The sequence below is a fragment of the Rattus norvegicus genome, chromosome 4 (genome assembly GCF_021556685.1).
Source record: "Rattus norvegicus strain SHRSP/BbbUtx chromosome 4, alternate assembly SHRSP_T2T, whole genome shotgun sequence".
Taxonomy (NCBI): domain Eukaryota; kingdom Metazoa; phylum Chordata; class Mammalia; order Rodentia; family Muridae; genus Rattus; species Rattus norvegicus.
Genome location: NC_141537.1, coordinates 108,754,215 through 108,781,411, shown reverse-complemented (window position 1 = coordinate 108,781,411; position 27,197 = coordinate 108,754,215). Strand labels below are relative to the sequence as shown.

At 37.5% G+C, this 27,197-nt stretch overlaps 1 pseudogene; it reads left to right on the top strand.

The window, feature by feature from the left end:
• The first annotated feature begins 1,046 nt into the window (after positions 1–1,046).
• Positions 1,047–22,567, top strand: Hnrnpc-ps3 (heterogeneous nuclear ribonucleoprotein C, pseudogene 3; annotated as a pseudogene).
• Positions 22,568–27,197: the final 4,630 nt, after the last annotated feature.

Below are 27,197 nucleotides of genomic sequence, written 5' to 3'. Positions count from 1 at the left end.
TCTTCCTCTACCTTTGCTTCTTCCTCTAGCTCTTGCTCTTCCTTTACCTATACCTATACATATATCTATATAATTGTAACATAAATACATTCCTGTATAATGAAACATTTTATTCTGTGTGAAGCTATACAGTTGCTTTTATTACAGTGGAAAAAATAAAAGAATATCTATTGAATCGTTTAGAGAGTCTGAATCGACACAAGGAGGGATACTGACAAGAAGTCAGGATTAGTGCTGGCTGTGTATTTTTGTTTTAATATTTGCTAGAATACTTGAAAATCATTCATTGTTATTGGACATGAAGACTTTCTGAGAATTTGGTCCATGATGCTTCCATTATGTAAATCTATAAGCCTAAGTCTTCTTAAGGAGAAAGAAAACAATGTGTGAAAACATCTACTTATTGCTTGTGTACGTACTACACTGTATTTGTAGAATAGAGAAATAGTAATATTTTTCTTTATTAAATGTCTTAAGCCATTGATATTCACCATATAAGGCAGAGCTTAGTTCATGCTCTAGTTAATGTTTTCATAGATAAGAGACACACAGGTGGAAATTGTGCAAATGTTTACTCTGTAAATGATTAATAGTAATATTTTCATTTTGATGGCATTCAAAGCATTGAATTTTCAATAGAAATATTACTCATTAAGTGCATTTACTCTTATCATTTACCAAAAATAAGGAAGAGATTTATTCTGCCTCTGTTTAAGTGATAAATATCCCTTATGAATATATATTAATTGTACAGAGTTGTTGTATAGTGATTTTTTTTCAAAAACAAAAGATTTGACCAAATTCATCAAGAGGATAAACAATACAATATAACAAACAAGTTTGAAACCGATTAAAATTAAAAAAATATGCAATTTGTGTTGGAATATAACCATAATAAAGGAGAAAATGAGGACAACCAGAAAATAAAATATGATTACCATTCAGAATGATGAATAATTGATAATCAACCAAAGAAGACAGCAGAATACAGTAAGTTAATAAAAGTTTTTAAGCATGACTACACCATTTATTTTAAAGGCATGAACATGGAGGAAGATTTCCTAGATTCTAATCACAGTTTCTTCATCATCCAGGTCTCTTACTTTGAACAAGTAATTTAATTAATGATTTTCTTATCTCAGTACAAATTTTCTTATTATAAAGATATGAACTCATAAAAAAATAGTTCCATCAGAGGTCTTTTAGGAGCATAAGTTAGATGATTTGTTAAAGCATGCAATAAGAACCTGGCATGTATATGATTGACAAGCAATGATTCGAAAGTCCAAATAGTTTCATAATTCTCACCTAGCGTGATATGCAAAATCTACTACATCTGATCTTTGTTGTTATCTATAGCTTCATTATTATAATTTGGTATTTCAATATCCCCAGTAGAAATTCATATTTAAAATATTTTGTGACTTAATCCTCAAAATTTCATGGATAATTAATGATACTTTAAAACAACCCTGTGATTTGGAGATCTACTTAGCTTCTGGGAAACAATGAAATGACTTCAAAGGCATAAAAACACTCATGAAGAGACTCCCTACCAGAAGAATTTAAGTGGCTGGAAAGTTCCAAAGGAAAAAGGAAGTCTTGCATTGGGGGAATCAGGAAAAAAGAGGCAGTTCAATTTACTTATGTTCATGTCATTACCCTCATTTAAAGTTGGAGAGAGGTTACAGTCATGAAATCTATGGAAACTGAATTCAATAGAAAGATAAATAGATGTTGTGCTCATGCTTAAAAGGCTTGTGTATTTGAATTATAGGGGATCAGTGTAATGCTAATTTTATTAAAGAAGGAAGAAATAGAATGGGACTATTAAGAATTTGTTGAAGGCCTGCTGTGTAAGTGGGAAATAAATGAGCAGATGGAAATTTTTCAATAAAGGAGGGAATAATAACTGTCCATTTTTAGCACTAGAATTTTTCTGATTATAAGCTAACAAACCATATCCAAGTAACACCATGCTTGAATAAAAGATAACGATGTCAAATTAAACTCTACACAGAACCTAGAGAAGGTCTGAAGTACTCCCTTCTGAAAATTTTTATTTCTTGATTGTACGTTCTCATTACTGGTGCACAAGTCCTTCTAACCTCATTGTTCATCTGCTACTCTTGCTATAAATACAATGACTGTTCAAATTTCTTGGCACAAAATAAATTCAGAAAGTTTGAATTTTCCAGAGTGATTACACCAACTAAGTGCTGTTGATGTCGTTGATCTTTTATGTAAATGATACCACATATATGCAGTTAGATACTATCCTTTAAGTTCATATCTTTATTAGTAAGCTCGTCTAGTTTTATTCTCTCATTCAGGCAGGACAAGAAACCCAATAAAATGATAGATCTATTCATATGAATGACTCTATGGTCCTGAAGTAAATATACCTTACTGTAAAACCCATTTTTCCTGTATTTCATCTCCCTGAATTATATACATGTATCCCTTTTACATAATAATCCTAGAAGAAGAAAAGAATATAAGTGAGCATTTAGTAACCCTGGAAGTAGGTACAGCTATTTTTTTTTGCAAATGTATTTTTATTTTCGTTAATTATTGTTGTTGTTGTTGTTGTTGTATTTTATAACCAAAAGGGTATTATTATTATTATTATTACTGTAATTACTATTGTTATTGAAATTATTGTTGTTGAAAGTTCTTATATAGACCATGTAAACCTTAAACTTTCCATATAACCAAGGACCATCTTGATATCCTGAATTCTTGATTCTGCCTCTCAAGTGTGAGAATTGTAGTAGGCACCATCATGTCAAATTCATTGACTTTTAACTTTATTATTTTCCTTAAAATTTCAGAATTGTAGTATAGATTCACAGGGAGACCAAAAATCTTCAATCAACAATTCCAATTTTTTTCTTTAAATTTTAGTTCTTTTAACAATTTTAACTTATTACAATAGAATTTATAGTTCAAAGAGATGTCATACCCATACCTACTTTTAATTGATTTAGCCCTTTTGCCATGTTACATTACTGATTCTCACATTATTTTTCTGTATAGGGTATATTTTGTTAAATGTTGAGTGTAAGTTTTCCACATTACAGACTTTTACCAATATATGTCCCATAACATATGTTTCTTACAAAACCATCCTTGTCATGGTTCAATGGGGTTACTCTTCAGTTCACTTAAAGCATGATATTTTCAATATTTTATCATCCTTATTTTACTATTTTTCAAGGATTTGTATTTATGGTTTGTGTTTTAGTATATTATTAAAACAAAAATTAAATATTTATTTGCTCATGTAAACAATAAATCTTTGTCCAAAGAGAGTAAAAATCAGCCATTCCAAGGAGAATATGAGTAGCTAGCTCCTGAAAATCAAAATTTGTGCTACGTTATTTATCATGTTCAACTGTAGTAGATGCTGAGAAGAAGTTATAAATCAATCTATCTACCAGATACAATAGAGGACACCATAGACTTGAGCTATCACAGTGAGAGAGATTCCTTGCACATGTTTCAGATTTTAATCACTCATAGTTATAGACTTGATAGAAGAGACTAACCCTTCACTAACTTTAACAGAACAGTCCATCTGTGAAGTTTCACCTCAGGACTGCAATGCTATCTCAGACACAAAGTTTAATAGTAAATAACAGTCAAAGAAATAAAGTTATTCTGAGAATATTCTGGCTACATGTGCATCATTCCATCTTGCTACAGTGATGGTGTATGATTGGTTCCCCAGTATTCTTCAGGATCTCTAACTCCAGTGCATCTTCTTTAAGGATTTCAGTTCACAACAGTCCAGAATATAGAAACAGCTTTTGTTCTTATTGCTATGTTTCTTATTTCTGTTTTATTTGAAAATTATTTCTGAATCAATATGCATGTGCCAAAGATAAAATATGACATCCATCAAATTTTTCTCGATATGTGTAAAGTGAAAACAATAAAAATTTGAAAATTTGTTTCATGTGGATAATTCAATTTGAACCATCTTTTAAGAACTTGTATAATTCATGACTGTAATAATTTTCCCTATTGTAATAATATGCCATAGAAAATCAAGAGTGGTTGGTTGCCCTTTGTTTTTAATTTGTTCAGTGAAATTATTAAGAGTATGTATTGCTTGGCCACATTTTCTAATATTTAAGAGAAACACTAAGGATCTCATTCTTTAGAGAGATTGGTAGATCTTTAGAGAGATATATCAAGGTTTTGTTTTAGAAGAAAACATGGAGTTAAACAATAATAAAAAATAGCATTACTTTATTAAATAGTATGTTTATCGTATCATTAAAACTTTGGGCATATGGGCATAACTCTATCCAAGGATAGCAATTAATACCTACTGGATGCTGTAGCCATGAGTAAGATCCCATGTTCCTGGAAATAACTTAGTTAAATCTTCTTTTCCATAGAATAATTATGTAAATACTGACAGTGGATAGGGGACTCGTTGGATGAGAAATAAAACAGTTCTGATCAAGGGACAAAAAAGAATTATGGGTTAACTGTGATCCACATATGTTATATACATTTATAAAATTTTACAGAAGCCCTTGGTCTTTGAACACTTGATGCCCCGGTATAGGGGAATGCCAGTACTGAGGCAGGAGTGTGTGGATGAGTGGGAGAGCACCCTCATAGAAGCAGGGAGTAGGGGGATGGGATAGAGAGTTTCCAGAGAGGAAATCAGAAAAGGAGATAAGATTTGAAATGTAAATAAATAAAATATCCAATAAAAAGAAAAGAGAACAAATGATACAGTGAAGCAAGTAGATTATTATATATAATTATCATATGTTTATAAATACCAAAGAAAAAATTAAAAGAAAAATGAATATTTACATATCTCAGAAAACATGTGTGCTGGAAAATTTTACCTTAGTGTTTTGGATACCTGTTAAGCTGGGAGAAAAGGCCCAGTTTTACTGACATTAAAATGCTTATAAAATGGTCTACATGGAAACCCTTTGTCTCCTTTCTCATATTTGCCTAACTTTTTCTACAGCTATTGTTAAGAAGTGGACTCTCCTCAGAATTCAAACCCACAGGTATCTTGAACTGGGTCCCTTTCCTCATAACCCTGGAAAATATATTGTTACTCATAAGTTTTCCTACTCCTGTTAGAATGCTTTCTCCACTCAAATCCAATCAGGGAATAATGTTGGGTCACTTAAAAAGTTTGGACCATGCTTGTAAGTTTGAGTTGGATTTCAAAATCATAAAAGTAGCTCTGAGGAGTGACAAAAAGACAATTGTGTTGTGTTTACATTGCTCAAGTGGAATTCATATTCCCACAGTGCTGTTACCTGAAATAGACTTAACAATTATTTTCAAAACATTTTCCAAGGGTGGTAGAGCATCTAACTTGCAATATATCCATATCTCTATAGTAATATGGGCTCAATTTGTAACTTAATCAGATTTTTTCCATTATCTCACAGATGTTCAACAATGGATCAAAAAGTTAATTGAATCAGTAATAGTTCTGCTTGTTAGAGATGAACATGGTATCTTTTGTCTCTTAATATCAAACAGTATGCATCTATGAAAAGGAGCAAAAATATGAATGTTACAATCTTTAAAATATGTACAGCCATTTATTCCTTTATTTTTTCATAAGGACAACATTTAACTTGATCTAGCTTACAAGTTCAGAAGATCGGTCCTTTATCATCATAGCAGGAGCATGGCAACATCCAGATAGATATAATATAGGAGGAACTGAGAGTCCTGAATCTTCATATGAAGGCCACTAGAAGACTGGCTTTCAGGCAGCTATGACAAGGATCTACAACATACAATCACAGTACAACATGCAATCACAGTGACACACTTCTTCTAAAAAGACCATACTTACTCCAACAAGGCCACACCTGATTCAAGCATATTCACACCACAACATTCCACTCCTTGGCCCCCATAGCCTTGTTTAAACATGAATCTATGAGTCCATGCCTACACATATGAATATTGAAGACTTTGCTGCTGAGTGATTTGAACTGTGCATACCTACCCTAAGATGTTTCATTGGAGAACAATTACAGTATGTGGCTTAGAGACTGCTTTTGTGGACTGTTTTGCTGAAGAATGGGGCTGCTTTTTACCCCTTTTTGAAGTCTATCTGAGGCTAAGGTAAAGTGGTTTATAACAATTGCATTGACAAAGGAAGTCTCAAAGAAGCCCATCAGAGATTTTTGTTCTCTGTTTTAGTCTTATGAAGAGCATTTTAGTGGAAAGGAGTAAGCTGAGAAAGGAAAAGTATAAAATGCATAGTTCAAGTAATAAAAGAGCAACAGCAAGCAAAATGGAACCGAATCCTATGTTCACGACCATAAACAGATTAGAAGACTGGTGACTTTGGGGCAAAATCATACCCAGCTTACCTTACGTCCTAGGTTGGTGTGCTTCACACTTTTAATCTCAGGAAGCAGAGGCAAGTAAATCTCTAAGTTCAAAGTCAGCCTGGTATAGAACAAGTTTTATGTTGAGAAAAATTTAATTCCAGGCATTGTGTTACAAGACTTGATGCCAGTATTCAGGAGACAGAGCCATACAAATCTCTAAATCTGCAATATAGACAGCAACTTCTAGAACAGCCAAACAGAGGCAGTAAAGTAGTTGCAAAAACAGAAATTTGAGGAAAATGCAATGGAACAAGGGGGATGGGGGTTCCAGCTCCAGTAACCAGCAGAACTCAGTAGCTTCAGCCATGTGGTTCTGGCTTTTAGAGAAAAAACATAATGGGTTAGTGGGATAATTGATGGCAGTTACCTGGAGCTAAGAAATTAGCAGTGATTAAGAGGAGACCGTGTCATTGAGAAGAATTGTTTTCTGGGACCACAAAAACAAAAAAGCAAAAACAAAAGAAAACAAAACAAATAAACAAACAAAATCTATGTTCCAGAGATAGTCTAGGTTGTACCTTGTGCTGCAGCTTGACATAGTAATGTGTAAGAAGCAGCCAGCTGGTACTGGTTTTGAATGTATGAAGGGGTCATAGAGAATGGCTGAGGCTTGGCACTATGAGAGGTCAGAGAAGGCCATTGATGAAGGTACAGTCTCATTTGCAGCTAATGGTCCAGGCCTTAAGGGATCATGTGAAAAAGCTGAGGCTTGGTACCATCAATTGAGCCTATGAGATGCTATTGGTGAAGTCTAGTTGTAGCAGAAGACCCCAGTCTATTGGAGATGCCAATACAATATGAGGGTCACCAAGAACAGTAGGAGCAGTGGAATGGAGTCAACCAGAGCTTAGATGGTGCTGAAAACCCATGTCACATCCTTGAGAAAAGCAGAATCTAGTCTTTACCATAGAGACATTTCTCCAGCTCAACTAAGTAATTAAAAAAAAAGCAATAAAACCTTTTTTCTGAGTGAGATTAATATAGACTTACAGGATGCTATTTCTTAGAAGAGTCAATCATTATTTAAAAACATGTTTCAAACAGGGCAAATGAAATGTTCAAGGTGGCATTAAAGATGGGCTTTGTAAAGATATCTAATGATGTTTGACAGTTGAGCAGGCTTCCATTCAGTGCTGTCAACAAAACTAAAGACAGAGTTTTGTAGTAGATATTTTTTCAAGTACTTTGCAAACATATTTCTAGTTAAATGCACCAAGCAGTGAATTATATTTTTCCTCAGGTATAAAACTTACAGAAAGACATATGAGGCAAATGACCATTAGAAACCAAAAATGTAAAAAACCATTATTGATTGATTATTATAGATTATACAGATGAAGTTTATTTGCAACTTTCAAATTGATGGTCACCACACGGATTGTGTATGCAGCTCTACTAACAATCTTTTTGCTTTGACAAATAAATTTTAACTAGTCAGCCACTCTTTATACTGATACTGCTGTTCCTTTACTTTTCATGTTATAGTTTTCAAACTCTAGAGAATAAGCTCTTTGTTGAAGTAACTAGAAAGTTTGTAACCCAGCTCTTAGAACAGCTTCAGATATGCATCAAATACTCTGAAAACAACTATTCACAAAATTCTCTGAAGATAGATGCATGATTCACGGTCTCTGTTACTGTATCATATTTACTATGGAGGTTTTATTTTATTTTTATTTTCATTCCTAAGTACAAATCTAGGTGGCTTTACCTGTGTGGCAAATGCTCAGCCACTAAGCTACACCTCTAGTCTCACTCCTACCTTTTAAAACATATGCAAGATGAAAAATTCTAATTCATTCAGAGAAGTATCAAACAGTTGTGTATTCAGCAATTATCATTAAGAGGCATAAAACACATCTAATGACTAAAACTAAAGGATACAACCAGACTTTCTTGGAGGCGTCTTTACAAACAATTATACAATACACCTTGAGAAAGCTCATCTTCCCTTTCCAGAATGAGTTCCTGCTTCCTTCTCTACATTCATATTTGCTTTCCTAAGGAGATTTTTTGTGCTCATATTCATTTTCTTGAAAGAATGACATCAAATATATTAAGATAATGAATATAAATGACTGAACATACTATTTTGACAGTTATATTGCATAGTAGAAAAAAGGAAAGGGGCATTTACTAGAGATATCTAGGCATTAACTCAAACTACAGGTACAAAAGTGGTTTCTAGAGACATTGATGTTCCACTCTGCAAAGACATCCAGGGGATGCCAGGGCATGCATCACAGCTTTTGCTGAAGGATTAAATAGCTTACTCCTCCATCTGTGATGGCATACCTTTTTTATCCCAGATCTTAAAGAGTTCGCAAATCATGGAAACTTCCCAAAATACAAATGCCCTTCACTGAAACCAGGTCAAAGCCCAATTCTTTCCTCTGTTTACTTTGGTTTATTTTGCCTCTCTTTCTTCAACCATTCCTTAGATATTATCAGTATCTGTCAACAATGCTAAATTCATTCAAGAATTAGACTTTTGCAGAGAACAGTCACCATGGACAACCATTCATCTTAAACAGAAAGATTTAAAAGCTCCAGAATAAGAATAAAAATAATAAAGGCATAAAATAATATTTAAATATTATCTAAGGTAAATTTGACTCTTTTTAAAATTCTATTTTGAAATAAAAACCAATCTCTTGGGTGCATTCATTTACAATTGATGATAATCCCTAAGCAGTGATAGTAATTTAGAGATGCTGAAATACCATCACAGACACACAGACACACACACACACAGACACACACACACACACACACACACTCTCTCTCTCTCTCTCTCTCACACACACACAATTTTCTCTCTCACAAACACACAGATACACACACTCCAAAATATATTGAGTTTTCATATAATACTATATATTGATATAGTATTGAGAGAGAGGAGAGAGGAGAGAGAGAGAGAGAGAGAGAGAGAGAGAGAGAGAGAGAGAGAAACAATGATAGAAACAAAGACAAACATCCTAGAAGGTGTTTTAAATAATAACAGAGAGTGAAAAGAACAAAATATCAAAGAAAATTAATCTATAATAAAATAATTTGAAATTGTAATCAGAAGAGAAAATATAGCTAAGATCCAAACCAAACAGGATATGAAATTTAATGAAATTATCAGTTACCTGTTTTCCAGTACTTTTAAAAGTTATTTTATTTACTTACACCCCAAATGTTGCCCTGCTCCTTATTCGCCTTACAGTTTCCCACCCCTTCCCCTCCCCTTCTCCTTTGAGAGTGTACCCATCCCCAGGCATCACCCCACCTTGAAGCATCCAGTCTATACAGTGTTAGGTTCATCCTCTCCCATGGAGCCCAGACAAGGTAGTTCTCTGCTACACATGTGCTAAGGGCCTCTGACCAGCCAGGTTATGCTCTTTGATGTTGACTGAGAGCTCCCAGGGTGCAGGTTATTTAACATTGTTTGTCTTGCTATGGACTTTTTATCCCCATCCATTCCTTCCCCTAACTCTTCCATAGAGGTCCCTACCTCAATTCAATGTAAGGCTGTGAGTATCTGCATCTGTCTCAGTCAGCTGCTGGTAGAGCATCTTAGAGGACAGCCATGCTAGGCTTCTGTTTACACACATAACATATCATCAGGAATAGTGTCAGGGATTTGTGCCCTGGCCAACCAGAGACTGTCTCTGCTGGGGTTCCATTCCATGAATATGTACCAATTCCTTCAAGTTTCATTCCTTGTTTCTAATTAGGAAAACAATAGAGACTAAGTTGCACCTGTGATTTACTTATGTAAGCCATGGCCAGAATGTCTCAATACCCTGTATTTTAAGGCTTATAAAGTTATACCACATAACTACATGTGTTTATTTTGAGATGAATCTCTTTTCACATGTCTCTCACTTTCCTTTTTTTCCTTTTTTTTCTTTTACAAAGTTGGGCGAAATGGATGAGTTCTCTGTGTAAACAACAGAACACTTTGGGTGTTTGGGGGTTTGTTTTGTTTTGTTGTTTGTTTGTTTGTTTGTTTGTTTCCAGTCCAGTTTGGTCTGTTTCCTTGTCTTGAAGTTTCTCACCAATACACAGTGAAGATCTGAAATTCTTGCCTTGTGATGATCAACAGGCCTTAATTTAATGAAATGCATATTCTACTACACTTTTAATAGCTTAGAAGACATGTGACTTATCAGCGGTGTCGATGCCTCATGTGATGCTAATATTTGTTTCTTTGAAAATGTATGATATAATGCTCAGACAGCTCTGCACTGGCTTCTTGAATATCATACTGTCAGGCCGTTTCTCACTAGTGCTTAGTCAAACTCCCATGTAATGAAATGCCATTTGTCTTACCTAGCAAGGCTCAGACACACTATTGAAAAGCAAATATCCCAAGAATATTTCAAGGGCTTCTGTTTTGTTAACTACATTCTTTACAGTGGGAAAAGAAGTCAACTATCTATTTTCCATATGTCAAAGTTTCTTTTTTCTTCCTCATAGGAGTAAAAGCAATTCAACAAATATTTTTGAGCATATTCACTTAAACTCATGTTTTATCATTAAGAGGCTGAATGGTAGAAGTTTCCAAAGATTTAGAAAACCATTGCCCTGAATGCAATAAAAAACTATTTTTCTACCAGAGGTACTGATCCAGATCAGAAGCATGCTCAAAACTTACAGTAATCTTTGTGGAAACAGAGAAAGATTCCTCTGGCTCGAATAGAGAAACAAGTCAGACAGAGGAACTGTTAAGTGCTCTGACTTTGCATTTGTCTGTGTGTGTGTGTGTGTGTGTGTGTGTGTGTGTGTGTGTGTGTGCATTGATGTCTATGTATTTCTCTGTTTCTGTATGTATTTTAATAAACAGCAGTAGTAATAAAAAATACCAACAAGACTTGTTCATTTCTAGACTATGGCCTTAAAGTCTAGTGCATGAGAATAGAAACAATATGGATAGCGTGTGTGTGTGTGTGTGTGTGTGTGTGTGTGTGTGTGTGTGTGCATGTGTGTGCTGTCTGTCTGTGTTCATTTATGTCTCTGTGCGTGTGTTCATCTCTGTCTGTGTTCATCTGTGTCTGTGTATGAGTGTGTTCATCTGAGTCTGTGTGTGTCTCTGTGTGGTGTGACAGTAAGCAAATCCAGGTTCTCTCAAATAATTCATATGGTATCTACAGTGAACCACACCTTAAACTCAAAAATATCCACTTTTATTTATTGCCCATTAATGCATATATATAAAGATATGCATATAATTATCTAAATACTAAAATGATTTACATTATGAATTATGGATACTAAACTGGTTTATATTATGATATGGCATACATGATTTATACTTTTACTTGTTTTTTAATACATACATAGCATTAATCATGTTAGATATAGATCGACTTTAATGGCATAGTAAACCCTTTATACCTCAGAAAATTAATTCCCAAGGTAAGTATTATTTTTACTATTTTTAATATAGATAGATTTAAAAGATTTCCAGTAACAAAGGCATCAGCAATTTAACTGAGCTCACTTATTATTCTGATCTGAAATTTAGCACAGACAACATGGCAGTCACGATCAAGCTGTAACTCATTGCATTGCTATTGTGACATCACTGAATTTTATCCAATAAGCCTTCACCACTTCTCACTTAGTTCACTTTTCCAATGGCTTCCCTGCTTCACTATCTTGCTTGTAAGGTCTTCCACACAATAAGTTTACCTCTGCTTTTGATACCACTGTGATTTTCTGACCTCAGATGAGCTGTAGTTATGTCAGCCTACATAAATGTCAGGGAATTGCCCAATTATCATAAATAAGACCATGGTTAGGTATTTATTTATCATGAAACATCTATAAGTGAGCCAGAAATTAAATGCTGATCATTCTTTACTCAACCAGCTGCTGGGTGGAAAGGACAGATAGGAATAGTTTATCATGGGAAAGTCAGTGATAAAATATAGGTAAGGGTGAAATGAATCCAGAAAGAAGGATTAAAAATTCTTCAAATTATTGAATGAATTTATCAAGACATTAAGAATGGTCCTAGATTTTTTGTGAAGAGATGGAAAGCTAACGGTGCTGTGGTTCCTTGCTGTTGCAGCTCCGGTGTCTTGGCATAGACCCATAGTAGGAGAGGCAGTCTCTTTATTCTCTCCTCCTCTTGTGAGATTTTTTTTTTGATATTCAGTCACATTTTCAGCTTTATGAGAAACCTTATCATTAAAGGAGATTGTCAATAATGTTACCAACAAAACAGATCCCCGACCAGAAAGTCCTGTATTTTACTGGGAATCTCAAAATTCTGGTGGTCAAGAAGTCTGATGTGGTGACCATCAAAGTATGGCAAAATATTGGGTTGCACTGTACATAAGGGCTTTACCTTTGTCGAGTGTGTTAATGAAAGAAGTGCCCGAGCTGCTGCAGCTGTAGAATATGGCAGAATGATTGCCGGCCAGGTTTTAGATATTACCTTGGCTACTGATCCAAAAGTGAACTGAGGAGAAGTGCCGCACCCAACCTCGACCAGCAAGGAAGACACGACCACAGGAGATCTTCTTCAAGCAGTTTTACTCAGGAACCTTGATACAATCTTCTGACCTCTATCTCTTCTGACTCTCTCTCTTCTGACTCTCTCTTCTGACTCTCTCTCCCCGGGGAACGCCCTGCACCACATTTAAATAGCTAGCACTGGCCAGTCCTAGCAAGCCACGTGGGTCATGTAGATAGGCTGTCACTATGCGGAAGCTAGCAGGCCAGGCAGACATAGCCAAATAAGGACATGTTTACTGCAAGGAGCGCTCATCGTTGGGAGGGTGGAAGGCGGAAACCAGCACCATCTTTGAGGCACGGCACATCGCAGCTCTCTATAGTTCCCTCTTTTTGTTTAATTAATCAAGCAGGCAAAGGCACCACTGAGCGTGGTGACTCCCCCCGCCCCCCGTCTTAGGGACATCCCTTCATTAAACCCGTCGTAGGACACCTCGTCGCCCACAAGGTTCCATGCCTTAGGTAGAAGGAAAGTTGCCTGTCGCTGGGCAAGGTCACTCACATATACTCAGGGGCGAGGTGCAACTAGGTCTTCTGAATGACCGTAAGCCAGGCTTGAGGGGACTGTCCTGCTTCAATGGCTATAAATGTCTGTACCACCATAGCCGCATGCCGCCTCTGAACAAACCTCATTCTACAGAGACACCACAGGCTCACTAGGGAGACCAGCAGCAAGAGTCCAGCTAGGGCTCCCATACCCACCCACTCCCTCAGATGATTCATAGCAGCAGCAATCCAAGGTGACAATCCTGTAGCCAGTCCAGCATCTGCACATGTGGAGTTCATGGTCACGATGGCTACACGTAGCTGATCCATTAAGAAATCGAATTCTCCAGTCCAATTACCTAAAAAAATAACTTGACAACTGTTTAGACCAATTAGAGGAGTGGGCCTCGGGAACACCAAAAATTGGCAGCAGCCTGTTCATTGGCATATTCAATTAGAAAAGCTCTCCAATCTAGATACTGTTCTGGACTAAGGCACGCTCGCACCAGGGTGGTCCAATCATTAGGAGTCATGCAAAATCTGTGTAAGGCCTCAACCTGAGCTATGGTAAATGAGGCCGTAATGCCTTATGTCCTGACTGATTCCACCAGGGACTTGATCACTTTAAAGTCTAAAGGTTCATGATACCTTTGTTGATTAGCATCCATATAAACAGGATAGGCCAGATGTAGTTCTGTGCGGACTGCCTTCCACACTTCTGGGCAGAATGTACTACCGGAAACTCTACTTCCTCCCTCTACAGCATTGCAGGGAGGAGGAGCCGAGGGGAACCGCCCAGGAGGTTCCGCCACCATTTTAGGCTTTTTCCTTTTCTTCTTCTGTCTATTTCTTAGAGACTGTTTCCGCATTTGATCTATCAACTCTTGTAACTCTTCTTCTGAATCTGTTTCGTCTGCTTCCTCCTCTGTATCTGTCTTTTCTGAGTCTGTCTCCTTTGCGCTTCCCTCCTTTTCTGACCCCTCCTCTTGAAGCATTTCTAGGGCAGCTTGCCCCTTCTCTATAGCTGCCTGACAACATTTCTGATCCTCAAGGCAGCTACGCACTAAGCGCCATACTGTACGGACCCCAGGTCTTAGAGTCCCCTGTTCCCGGGCAAAATCAAGGTCTTTCCCTAACTTGTCCCAGCTCGCCACCATGAGATTACCAGAGACTGCGAACCAGGGTGCAATGGCATCGCATTCACTCAGAAATCTCTCTATGGCGCTTCTTTTTATTTTTAGTTTCTTTCGCTCAAACAGCTCTTGAAGAGCCAGAAAAATTGGATGAGACTGTGAAGTCCCCATGACAAAAACTTTCTATGCTGCTACGGCTAAATTCACTGCGCATCTTGCTACTTTTGGTTCGCTGCCACCAAGAACTTTACTTTGGGTTCGCTGCTACCACGAACTTTACTTTACTTTCGGTCCGCTGTTACAGTGAACTTTGCTTTCAGTTCGCTGCTCCTGAATAAATTTTTCAGGCGGTCTACCTCTATCAAATCTGATCAGTATGACTCTGTGAGGTTTCCAGAGCCTAATCACACCTTTTAAAAGCACAAGGACAAAATCTTTCTCCCAAAATACTGTGTTCCTTAGTCTGAAACCGGAAAAGCTTGTATCTTGTACTCTCTCCCAGAGTAATAATATAACCATAAAACTCAAAGTCACACCCATCATAATACCCGCTTGTTCCTGGAGAAAATCGACCCACTGATACAGCAGCAAAATTCGCGCTTTTAACTGACTATTAATATTACCCTGAACATCTAAAGCTTCTGCAACACCTGCAGATAGATTACTTACAGCTGTGGATAAATTACTTACAGCTGCCACAGTCTGTACTACGGAGGTACGGGATATGGCTGCAGCAATGGCTGTGGTTGCAGAAACTGCTATTAACAGTAACAATGGCTGTAGTAATGCAGAAAACTCTCCAGATTTCCGGGTATAAGCTACGTCCCTCTTAACTTGTCCCAAAACCGGGAACCTTATAGTCTCAATCCGAGAACTTAACCCTCGTCCCAAAACCTGGGAACTTTATTGTCTCCTTTTGGTTCGCTGCTACCGCAAACTTTACTTTCGGTTCGCTGTTACCATGAACTTTACTTTCGGTTCGCTGCTACCGCGAACTTTACTTGCTCACTACCCTGAGACTTTATAGCCGCTTATTTCCCGTGGTCCTTATTGTCCCACCTTACCTTGGGAACTTTCCAGCGCTGCCCTGACTGCAAGAAGTTCTGATCTCAGAGAGAGTTAAAACCTTTTACGGTGGATTCGAGGATTCTCCATATAGGCCACCACTTGTCACGCCCAACCTCAACCAGCAAGGAAGACACGACCACAGGAGATCTTCTTCAAGCAGTTTTACTCAGGAACCTTGATACAATCTTCTGACCTCTATCTCTTCTGACTCTCTCTCTTCTGACTCTCTCTCCCCGGGGAACGCCCTGCACCACATTTAAATAGCTAGCACTGGCCAGTCCTAGCAAGCCACGTGGGTCATGTAGATAGGCTGTCACTATGCGGAAGCTAGCAGGCCAGGAAGACATAGTCAAATAAGGACTTGTTTACTGCAAGGAGCGCTCACCATTGGGAGGGTGGAAGGCGGAAACCAGTGCCATCTTTGAGGCAAGGCACGTCCCAGCTCTCTACAGAAAAGCAGGTGTGAAACGACATACAACAGAGATGTATGGTTTCTCATTTGACTGGGACTGGGACTCTCAATGGGATTATTATCACAGGATGTATAGTTACCCAGCACGTGTTCCTCTTCCTCCTCCTATTGCTTGAGCTCTGATGACATCCAAATGCCAGTGTTTGTCAGGGAACACATCAATAAAGGTTAAAAATGGATTCAATTAGAAGAATGGAACTGGCAACACGCCTGGAAAGCCAGAAGAGACTACACTCTGCCCACATGTCTGAATCCAGAGGAAAACACCAAACGCCATCTGGGACCCTGGTGCACGGGGGATCCCAGAAAGGGGGGCGCAGGTCCTCCTGGTTGCTGCCCTCATGGAGAGTTCATAACGAAAACACCACGAGCAAACTTGAGCCTTGAGACTACAGGTAAGACAAACTTTTCTGCTCCAAGCAACCTGCCTGTTGAACTTAGGACACAGGCCCACAGGAACAGCTGAAGACCTGTAAACAGGAAAAACTACACACCCAAAATCAGAACACTCTCTTCCCATAACTGGCTGAAAGAAAACAAGAAAACAGGTCTACAGCACTCCTGATACACAGGCTTATAGGACAGTCTAGCCACTGTCAGAAATAGCAGAACAAAGTAATACCAGAGATAAGCTGATGGCGAGAGGCAAGCACAGGAACCCAAGCAAAAGAAACCAAGACTATATGGCATCATCGGAGCCCAATTCTCCCACCAAAGCAAACATTGAATATCCAAACACGCAAGAAAAACAAGATCTAGATTCAAAAACATATTTGATCACGATGTTGGAGGACTTCAAGAAAGACATTAAGAACTCCCTAGGAGAAACACAGGAAAACATAAATAAAGAAGTAGAAGCCTATAGAGAGGAATCACAAAAATCTCTGAAAGAATTCCAGGAAAACACAATCAAACAGTTGCAGTAATTAGAAATGGAAATAGAAGCAATCAAGAAAGAACACAGGGAAACAACCCTGGATATAGAAAACCAAAGGAAGAGACAAGGAGCCATAGATACAAGCATTACCAACAGAATACAAGAGATAGAAGAGAGAATCTCAGGAGCAGAAGATTCCATAGAAATCATCGACACAACTGTCAAAGATAATGTAAAGCAGAAAAAGCTACTAGTCCAAAAAATACAGGAAATCCAGGACTCAATGAGAAGATCAACCATACGGATAATAGGTATAGAAGAAAGTGAAGACTCCCAGCTCAAAGGACCAGTAAATATCTTCAACAAAATCATAGAAGAAAACTACCCTAACCTAAAGAAAGAGATGCCCATAAGCATACAAGAAGCCTACAGAACTCCAAATAGGTTGGACCAGAAAAGAAACTCCTCCTGTCACATAATAGTCAAAACAGCAAATGCACAAAATAAAGAAAGAATATTAAAAGCAGTAAGGGAAAAGGATCAAGTAACATATAAAGGCAGACCTATCAGAATCACACCAGACTTTTCGCCAGAAACTATGAAAGCCAGAAGATCCTGGACAGATGTCATACAGACCCTAAGAGAACACAAATGCCAGCCCAGGTTACTGTATCCTGCAAAACTCTCAATTAACATAGATGGAGAAACCAAGGTATTCCATGACAAAAACAAATTTACACAATATCTTTCTACAAATCCAGCACTACAAAGGATAATAAATGGTAAAGCCCAACATAAGGAAGCAAGCTAAACCCTAGATAAAGCAAGAAACTAATCGTCCTGGCAACAAAACAAAGAGAAGAAAAGAACACAAACATAACCATATCCAAATATGAATATAACAGAAGCAATAATCACTGTTCCTTAATATCTCTCAACATCAATGGCCTCAACTCTCCAATAAAAAGACATAGATTAACAAACTGGATACGCAATGAGGACCCTGCATTCTGCTGCCTACAGGAAACACACCTCAGAGACAAAGACAGACACTACCTCAGAGTGAAAGGCTGGAAAACAACTTTCCAAGCAAATGGTCTGAAGAAGCAAGCTGGAGTAGCCATTCTAACATCAAATAACATCAAATTTAAACTAAAAGTCATCAAAAAAGATAAGGAAGGACACTTCATATTCATCAAAGGAAAATCCACCAAGATGAACTCTCAATCCTAAATATCTATACCCCAAGTATAAGGGCATCTACATACATAAAAGAAACCTTACTAAAGCTCAAAACACACATTGCACATCACACAATAATAGTAAGAGATTTCAACACCCTACTCTCATCAATGGACAGGTCATGGAAACAGAAATTAAACAGAAATATAGACAGACTAAGAGAAGTCATGAACCAAATGGACTTAACAGATATTTATAGAATATTCTATCCTAAAGCAAAAGGATATACATTCTTCTCAGCTCCTCATGGTACTTTCTCCAAAATTGACTATATAATTGGTCAAAAAACAGGCCTCATCAGGTACAGAAAGAAAGAAGTAAACACATGCATGCTATCAGACCACCACGGCCTAAAGCTGGTCTTCAATAACAATAAGGGAAGAACGCCCACATGTACGTGGAAGTTGAACAATGCTCTACTCAACAATAACTGGTCAAGGAAGAAATAAAGAAAGAAATTAAAGACTTCTTAGAATATAATGAAAATGAATGTACAATATACCCAAACTTATGGGACACAATGAAAGCTGTGCTAAGAGGAAAACTCGTAGCTCTGAGTGCCTGCAGAAAAAAAAAAAAAAAAAAAAAAAAAAAAAAAACAGAAGAGAGCATATGTCAGCAGCTTGACAGCACACTTAAAAACTCTAGAACAAAAAGAAGCAAATACACCCAGGAGGAGTAGAAGGCAGGAAATAATCAAACTCAGAGCTGAAATCAACCAAGAAACAAAAAAGACCATAGAAAGAATCAACAGAACCAAAAATTGGTTCTTTGAGAAAAATCAACAAGATAGATAAACCCTTAGCCAGACTAATGAGAGGACACAGAGAGAGTGTCCAAATTAACAAAATCAGAAATGAAAAGGGAGACATAACTACAGAATCAGAGGAAATTCAAAAAATCATCAGATCTTTCTACAAAAGCATATATTCAACAAAACTTGAAAATCTGCAGGAAATGGACAATTTCCTAGACAGATACCAGGAACCGAAGTTAAATCAGGATCAGATAAACCAGTTAACCAACCCCATAACTCCTAAAGAAATAGAAGCAGTCATTAAAGTTCTCCCAACCAAAAAGAGCCCAGGTCCAGACGGTTTTAGTGCGGAATTCTATCAGACTTTCATCATACCAATATTATCCATGCAGGGATGGTTTAATATACGGAAAACCATCAACGTGATCCATTATATAAACAAACTGTAAGAACAAAACCACATGATCATTTCATTAGATGCTGAGAAAGCATTTGACAAAATTCAACACCCCTTCATGATAAAAGTCCTGGAAAGAATAGGAATCCAAGGCCCATACCTAAACATAGTAAAAGCCATATACAGCAAACCAGTTGCTAACATTAAATAAAATGGAGAGAAACTTGAAGCATTCCCACTAAAATCACGGACTAGACAAGGCTGCCCACTCTCTCCCGACTTATTCAATATAGTTCTTGAAGTTCTAGCCAGAGCAATAAGACAACAAAAGGAGATCAAGGGGATACAGATTGGAAAAGAAGAAGTCAAAATATCACTATTTGCAGATGATATGATAGTATATTTAAGTGATCCCAAAAGTTCCTCCAGAGAACTACTAAAGCTGATAAACAACTTCAGCAAAGTGGCTGGGTATAAAATTACCTCAAGTGAATCACTAGCCTTCCTCTACACAAAAAGAGAAACAAGCCGAGAAAGAAATTAGAGAAATGACACCCTTCATAATAGTACCAAATAATATAAAGTACGTCGGTGTGACTTTAACCAAGCAAGTAAAAGATCTGTACAATAAGAACATCAAGCCTCTGAAGAAAGAAATTGAAGAAGACCTCGAAGATGGAAAGATCTCCCATGCTCATGGATTGGCAGGATTAATATAGTAAAAATGGCCATTTTACCAAAAGCGATCTACAGATTCAATGCAATCCCCATCAAAATACCAATCCAATTCTTCAGTGAGTTAGAAAGAACAATTTGCAAATTCATCTGGAATAACAAAAAATCCAGGATAGCTTAAACTATCCTCAACAATAAAAGGACTTCAGGGGCAATCACTATCCCTGAACTCAAGCAGTATTACAGAGCAATAGTGATAAAAACTGCAGGGTATTGGTACAGAGACAGACAGATAGACCAATGGAATAGAATTGAAGACCCAGAAATGAACCTACACACCTATGGTCAGTTGATTTTTGACAAAGGAGCCAAAACCATCCAATGGAAAAAAGATAGCATTTTCAGCAAATGGTGCTTGTTCAACTGGAGGTCAACATGTAGAAGAATGCAGATCGACCCATGCTTATCACCCTGTACAAAGCTTAAGTCAAAGTGGATCAAGGACCTACTCATCAAACCAGATACATTCAAACTAATAGAAGAAAAAGTGGGGAAGCATCTCGAACACATGGGCACTGGAAAAAATTTCCTGAACAAAACACCAATGGCTTATGCTCTAAGACCAAGAATTGACAAATGGGATCTCATAAAACTGCAAAGCTTCTGTAAGGCAAAGGACACTGTGGTTAGGACAAAACGGCAACCAACAGATTGGGAAAAGATCTTTACCAATCCTACAACAGATAGAGGCCTTATATCCAAAATATACAAAGAACTCAAGAAGATAGACCGCAGGGAGACAAATAACCCTATTAAAAAAAAGCGGTTCAGAGCTAAACAAAGAATTCACAGCTGAGGAATGCCGAATGGCTGAGAAACACCAAAAGAAATGTTCAACATCTTTAGTCATAAGGAAAATGCAAATCAAAACAACCCTGAGATTTCACCTCACACCAGTGAGAATGGCTAAGATCAACAACTCAGGTGACAGCAAATGCTGGCGAGGATATGGAGAAAGAGGAACACTCCTCCATTGTTTGTGGGACTGCAGACTGGTATAACCATTCTGGAAATCAATCTGGAGGTTCCTCAGAAAATTGGACACTGAACTACCTGAGGACCCAGCTATACATACCGTTTTGAGCCTATACCCAAAAGATGCCCTAACATACAGCAGAGCCACATGCTCCACTATGTTCATAGCAGCCTTATTTATAATAGCCAGAAGCTGGAAAGAACCCAGATGCCCTTAAACAGAGGAATGGATACAGAAAATGTGGTACATCTACACAATGGAATAGTACTCAGCTATCAAAAACAATACCTTTATGAAATTCATAGGCAAATGGTTGGAACTGGAGAATATCATCCTGAGTGTGGTAACCCAATCACAGAAAAACGCACATGGTATGCACTCATTGATAAGTGGCTATTAGCCCAAATGCTTGAAGTACCCTTGATATACAGAACACATGAAACTCAAGACGGATGATAAAATGTGAAAGCTTCACTCTTTCTTTAAAAGGGGAACAAGAATACCCTTGGCAGGGAATAGAGGGGCAAAGATTAAAACAGAGACAGAAGGAGCACCCATTCAGAGCCTGCCCCACATGTGGTTCATACATATACAGCCACCCAATTAGACAAGATGGATGAAGCAAAGAAGTGCAGGCTGACAGGAACCGGATGTAGATCTCTCCTGAGAGACACAGCCAGAATATAGCAAATACAGAGGCGAATGCCAGCAGCAAACCACTGAACTGAGAATAGGACCCCTGTTGAAGGAATCAGAGAAAGAACTGGAAGAGCTTGAAGGGACTTGAGACCACATATGAACAACAATGCCAAGCAACCAGAGCTTCCAGGGACTAAGCCACTACCTAAAGACTATACATGGACTGACCCTGGACTCTAACCTCATAGGTAGCAATGAATAACCTAGTAAGAGCACCAGTGGAAGGGGAAGCCCTGGGTCCTGCTAAGACTGAACCCCCAGTGAAAGTGATTGTTGGGGGCAGGGCGGCAATGGGGGGAGGATGGGGAGGGGAACACCCATAAAGAAGAGGAGGGGCAGGGGTTAGGGGGATGTTGTCGTGGAAACCGGGGAAGGGAATAGCAATTGAATGTAAATAAGAAATCTTCAAGTTAATTAAAAAAGAAGAAGAAGAATGGAAATGGGGATCTTCTTCGAAGTTGGGAAAGTTGAAAATTGATGACCTTCAGACCACTAAAAGAAGCTGATTCAGTTAAAATAGGAGGTGCAGCCTCTGCTGGGAAGCTTGGAAAAACTGAAAAAGAACAAAGTAAAAAAGAAAGATGTAGAATGAAAAGTGTGAAGAAGAGCAGATCAGTGTCTGTGAAGAAAGGTGAAACTGATATGGAGATGGAGTCTGAGGCAGGTGCTGATGACTCTGCTGAGGAGGGTGAACTGCTGCATGATGACAAGAATGAAGATAGGGGATAACCAGCTGAAGTTGATGAAGGATGATGAAAAAGAAGCTGAGGAAGAAGATGAAAGTTATAGACAACTGTTTTCTCTCACATGAGTGGGGCTGTTCAACAGGAATATAACCATGTTTTTGTGAACGGGAGTTGACTTGTCAAATGCATCTTACTGGAAAATAATGTAATAGTCTTAATATTGGTTTTCTAAAGTTATACCATGTGTTGTTTTGGAGAACAGCCTGATGTTTGTTATCTTTTTCTCAAGCAATTTCTTCTTAGACTAAATGGGAAAGGAAGAAATAAAAAGAATAGTCCTAGAAATAAGTTTGACCAACAGAGTTAAGTAAACAAGGGTTTGCTGTAATTTGAGCTATTTGTTTGATAATAATAATAATAATAATAATAATAATAATTCTATAATTTCATATTATTATGCAACACATCATTCTGATGAATTAAGTTGATTCTCTTCAGCGGTCCTGGTAATTGATTTGAGTAATACAAACTATAAAATTTCATTCTAGTGCTAAAACCAGGAGATATCTAGAGCACACTAAGGAGGGACTTTCCATATTTCTACCACAGGACATGGCATCTGTAATACTCGGGCATCTAGCCAGGCTACTAATGTGAAAACTTTAAGTACTGCTTCTTTTAAGTTAATGGGGAATTATATATAGAATAATCAGATGATGAAAATGTATATAAAGATGCACAATGAACACAATATGTTGTTTTCTTTGATTTATATTGGCTGGAACACACAAAAACATACACAGCATCTATAGTTCTATCTATCATCTATTTATCTATCACCATCTATCATCTATCATCTGTCTATATATCTGATCTTAAAACATCCTCTCCATCTGTAATTTCAACTCTCAAGAGATTAAAATAATTCTAAAGTTTAAATCCAAAGCAAGTGTTCTATCCTTCATCAGCAGATTGTGTTAGTCCAAAAATAAATGTAAAAATAAGTAAAATAAAGTAAAAATGTAGAAATAAAAGGTGAAATTTTTATTTTTTTGTTTAGAATACAATAAAACTTGTCTTCTTATCTACAATACAAATATGTGGAAAGATATCCAACAGGACTTGCTACTTCTTCTCTTTTTTTATTTTCAATAGACAGCTGAACCACCTATAAGACCACATTACTCTTCCTATTTAAGGGACCTATTGATTCCAATCAAAATTAGTTGTTTGTCCTTTAATTTTAAGTAGAAATGAGTATGTAACCTTGATCTGATGATCACTAAAAATCCTTCTCCAGGAATGTTGAGGGACAATTTGCTGCAGGCCACTGCACGTGAATTTGTCTCCTAGCACAGATTTTTAGAGTAAGAGATAGGATATATTTTCTCAGTAAAATTCACAGTGTGAATATATATATATATATATAATTTTAGATTCATAAACAAATGCATTGAATGAAGTCTAAATTTCCATAACTATGTGTGTGGGAGTTTGGATATTTATGCCCCCTACAGACCCAAGTGTTTGAATTCTTGTCTCATATTAGTGCTTAGCATACATTTGTTCTTGTTGGAGTGTATCATTGTGATAATGGAGTTTGAGGTCTCCTATGCTCCAGTTTTGCACAGTGTAAGAAACAGTCTCCTACTGCCTACAGATCAAGATGCAGAACCTATTTCATGCCTGCTTGCATGCTTCCGTCCTTCCTACCATGATGATGAAGGACTAACCTCTGGAACTCTAAACAAGCTTCAATTAAATATTTTCTTTATAAGAGTGGCCTTAGTCACATGCTCTCTTCTTAGCAAGAGAACCCAAACAAAGACAATGAGGACATATAAATATTTTACAGAATGGCTACATTGTTAGACAAGAAAAGCTTGAGAAAGAGTGAATTGGGAATATTTTACCTGAAAATATGTATACTGTAGAATACCTTTGAAAAACCATTAGTGAGATTTTCTTTATTACTTTGCACATTTTTACTTATAACCACATGGCATACTTCTAAATGGCACAAGAGTTCATACAACTGGCAAAATGATGACTTGTTATTGATAAGGATTTTAGCAGAGGGTTCCAGCATGAATGTGTGTGTGTGTGTGTGTGTGTGTGTGTGTGTGTGTGTGTGTGTGTCCCTCTAGAATATATGAGAGACCTGAGAAGTGAGTGACCTTAGATTAAGTGTCCAACAGTGGGGAGAGGGAACTTGTAGAGTCTACCTTCAGTAGAAAGACAGGGCATCAAGTGAAGGGATGGGGTTGCTATCCCACAGTCAAAACTCTGACTCGGAATTGTTTTTGTCTAAATGAATTGCAGGGAGAAAAAACAGAGAAGAGACAGAGGAAAAGGAGGTCCAGGGGCTGCCCCAAATTGGGATCCAACTCAAGGTGAGGCTGCAAAACCTGACCCAACTACTGATACTATGGTGTGCTTACAGACAGGAGCTTAGCATGGCTGCCCTTCAAGAGGCCCAACAAGCAGCTGCAAGAGTCAGATGCAGACACTTAGACCCAACCAGAAGACACAAGCTGGGGGCCCCTGTGGTTGAATTTGGAAATGTTGGAAGAAACGGAGGAGGAGAGCAACCCCTAGGAAGACCAGCAGTCTCAACCAACATGGACCCCTGAGATCTCTAAGACACAGCCATCAACCAGGCAGCATACGCCAGCTGATATTAGGTCCCTGACACTTTTACACTAGAGGACTGCATTGTCTGGCCTTAGTGAGAGAAGATGCACCTAACTCTCAGGAGACTTGTGGACCAAGGGAGTAAAGAGGCCTGCCTGGTGGGCTAACCTACCAGAGGTGGCAGGGTTAGGATATCCCCTTGGATATGGGAGGAGGAGGAATGGAAAGAGGAACTGTTGGAGGACAGATCACAGTAGGATAACAACTGGATTGTAAAAAAAATTAAAAATTATTTAAAAATAAACTATATGCATAAAACACTCAATTACATAGATATATATGTGTCTACCATCCTCTAGTTTTGAGCATGTATTTTCTGTGTCTTAAACGTTTTAATTTAGGCTTTGATAAAATCCAGAGAAGGTAAATCATTTTTACTTCAGAATTTAGAATTTAGAACACAATCGGCAATTCTAGTGATATGAGAAATCCATTTTCATTAGGATATAAGTGGTGTTCAGAAGAATGTGGTTTATTTTACAAAAATAATTTGACATACATGGAAACACTGTCAAATCCACAATCGCTTGCTAGATACAATGAGGGTTCTTTATATCATAGAGTCTTGGATCCTCTAACTCTTCCTGTGCATCTTTAGCTCCTATGAAGTCTCATGGTCTATTGGGTAGTGTTAGTTCCACAAATAAGTTCTCCTTTAGGGCTTCAGTTGATTAGAGGGAAAGTCTAGGGTGTGCAGCAAATTATTTACTAATTAAGAACTAGCTTTTTCAGTTTTTATGGTGATAATTCTACACACATATCATTTTTCATAATGAATATTTCAAAGTAGCAGTGTTTGCTTTCAGAGATCGCCTGAAGAAAATCATAATGGTATTTTTTTTATTATTGAGCTTAGTTCATACTTTTTATGGAGTAAATCTAAGTGTCAATCCTGTTACAAAGATGCTGTTATTTATTTTCTCTTTTATTGAAATTTTTCATATAATGTGTAAGAATATATATATTCTCTCAAATCCTGAATATGGTCTCCTCTCTTACTCCTCACAGTTCCTCCCCATCTCCCCATTCTCCCTAAAAGAGACCAACTCATGTATAACGTTCATTAGAAAACAGACTTTTATAAGATAATTATAAAATGAAATATAAGATAAGACAAAAACTAATATATTACAACTCTAAAAATAAATAAGCAGAAGGAAAAGAACCGAAGAGATGAGACAGGAAGCAGAGAGTCACTCATTCATATACATAGGAATCCCAAAAAACATTAGAGTGAAAACTATAAAATTTATATTGTTATATATAGACCTGTGTAGTAAAAATAAAGAATATTTGTGTATGTACAACATAAAAATAAGAAAATGTAAAAATTGATAAGAAAATATATAAAGGAAAGTTCTGACATTACATTATGACACATGAAACCTCGAAAGATGTCCTCGAGTTTATTTTCTGTTGGCATCTACTGCTGGACATGCAGTATACACTTATGAACAGTGTGTTTCCCCAGTGAGACTCCCTTGGAGGCAACTAAATTTCATTTGCAAATGGTTATCAATTGACGATTGCTTCTAGGTTAGAAATGGGGGCATGTGTCAACTACCCATTCAGACTAGAACCCCATCTGGTTCAAACCCAGAGGTGCCCAGTGTATGCTGCTCTGTCTTTCTCTCTGTCTTTCACATGTTCAGGATTCGTGCTAATTTTGACGATTTAGTTTTCTTGGTATCCTCAATACCATATAGCTGTCACATCCTTTCTACTTCCTCTTCCAGGGGTTTCTTGATCCCTGAGGGGAGGGGTTTGATGGAGACATCCTCTTCTGGCCTGAATGTTACGTTCATTCTTTAATTCTCTACATAGTATCTCTCTGTCCCCACATTCATTACAATCTACTGGAAAAGGAAGATATAATGCAGGTGTATGAACAATGCACTGATCTATGAATATAGCATTTTGGAAAAGTCTCTTTCTTTCTCCTTCCTTCTTTCCTTCCTTTCTTTCTCTCTCTCTCTCTCTCTCTCTCCCCCTCTCTCTCTCTCCCTCTCTCTCTCTTCCTTCCTTCATTCCTTCCTTCCTTCCGTCCTTCCTTCTTTTATC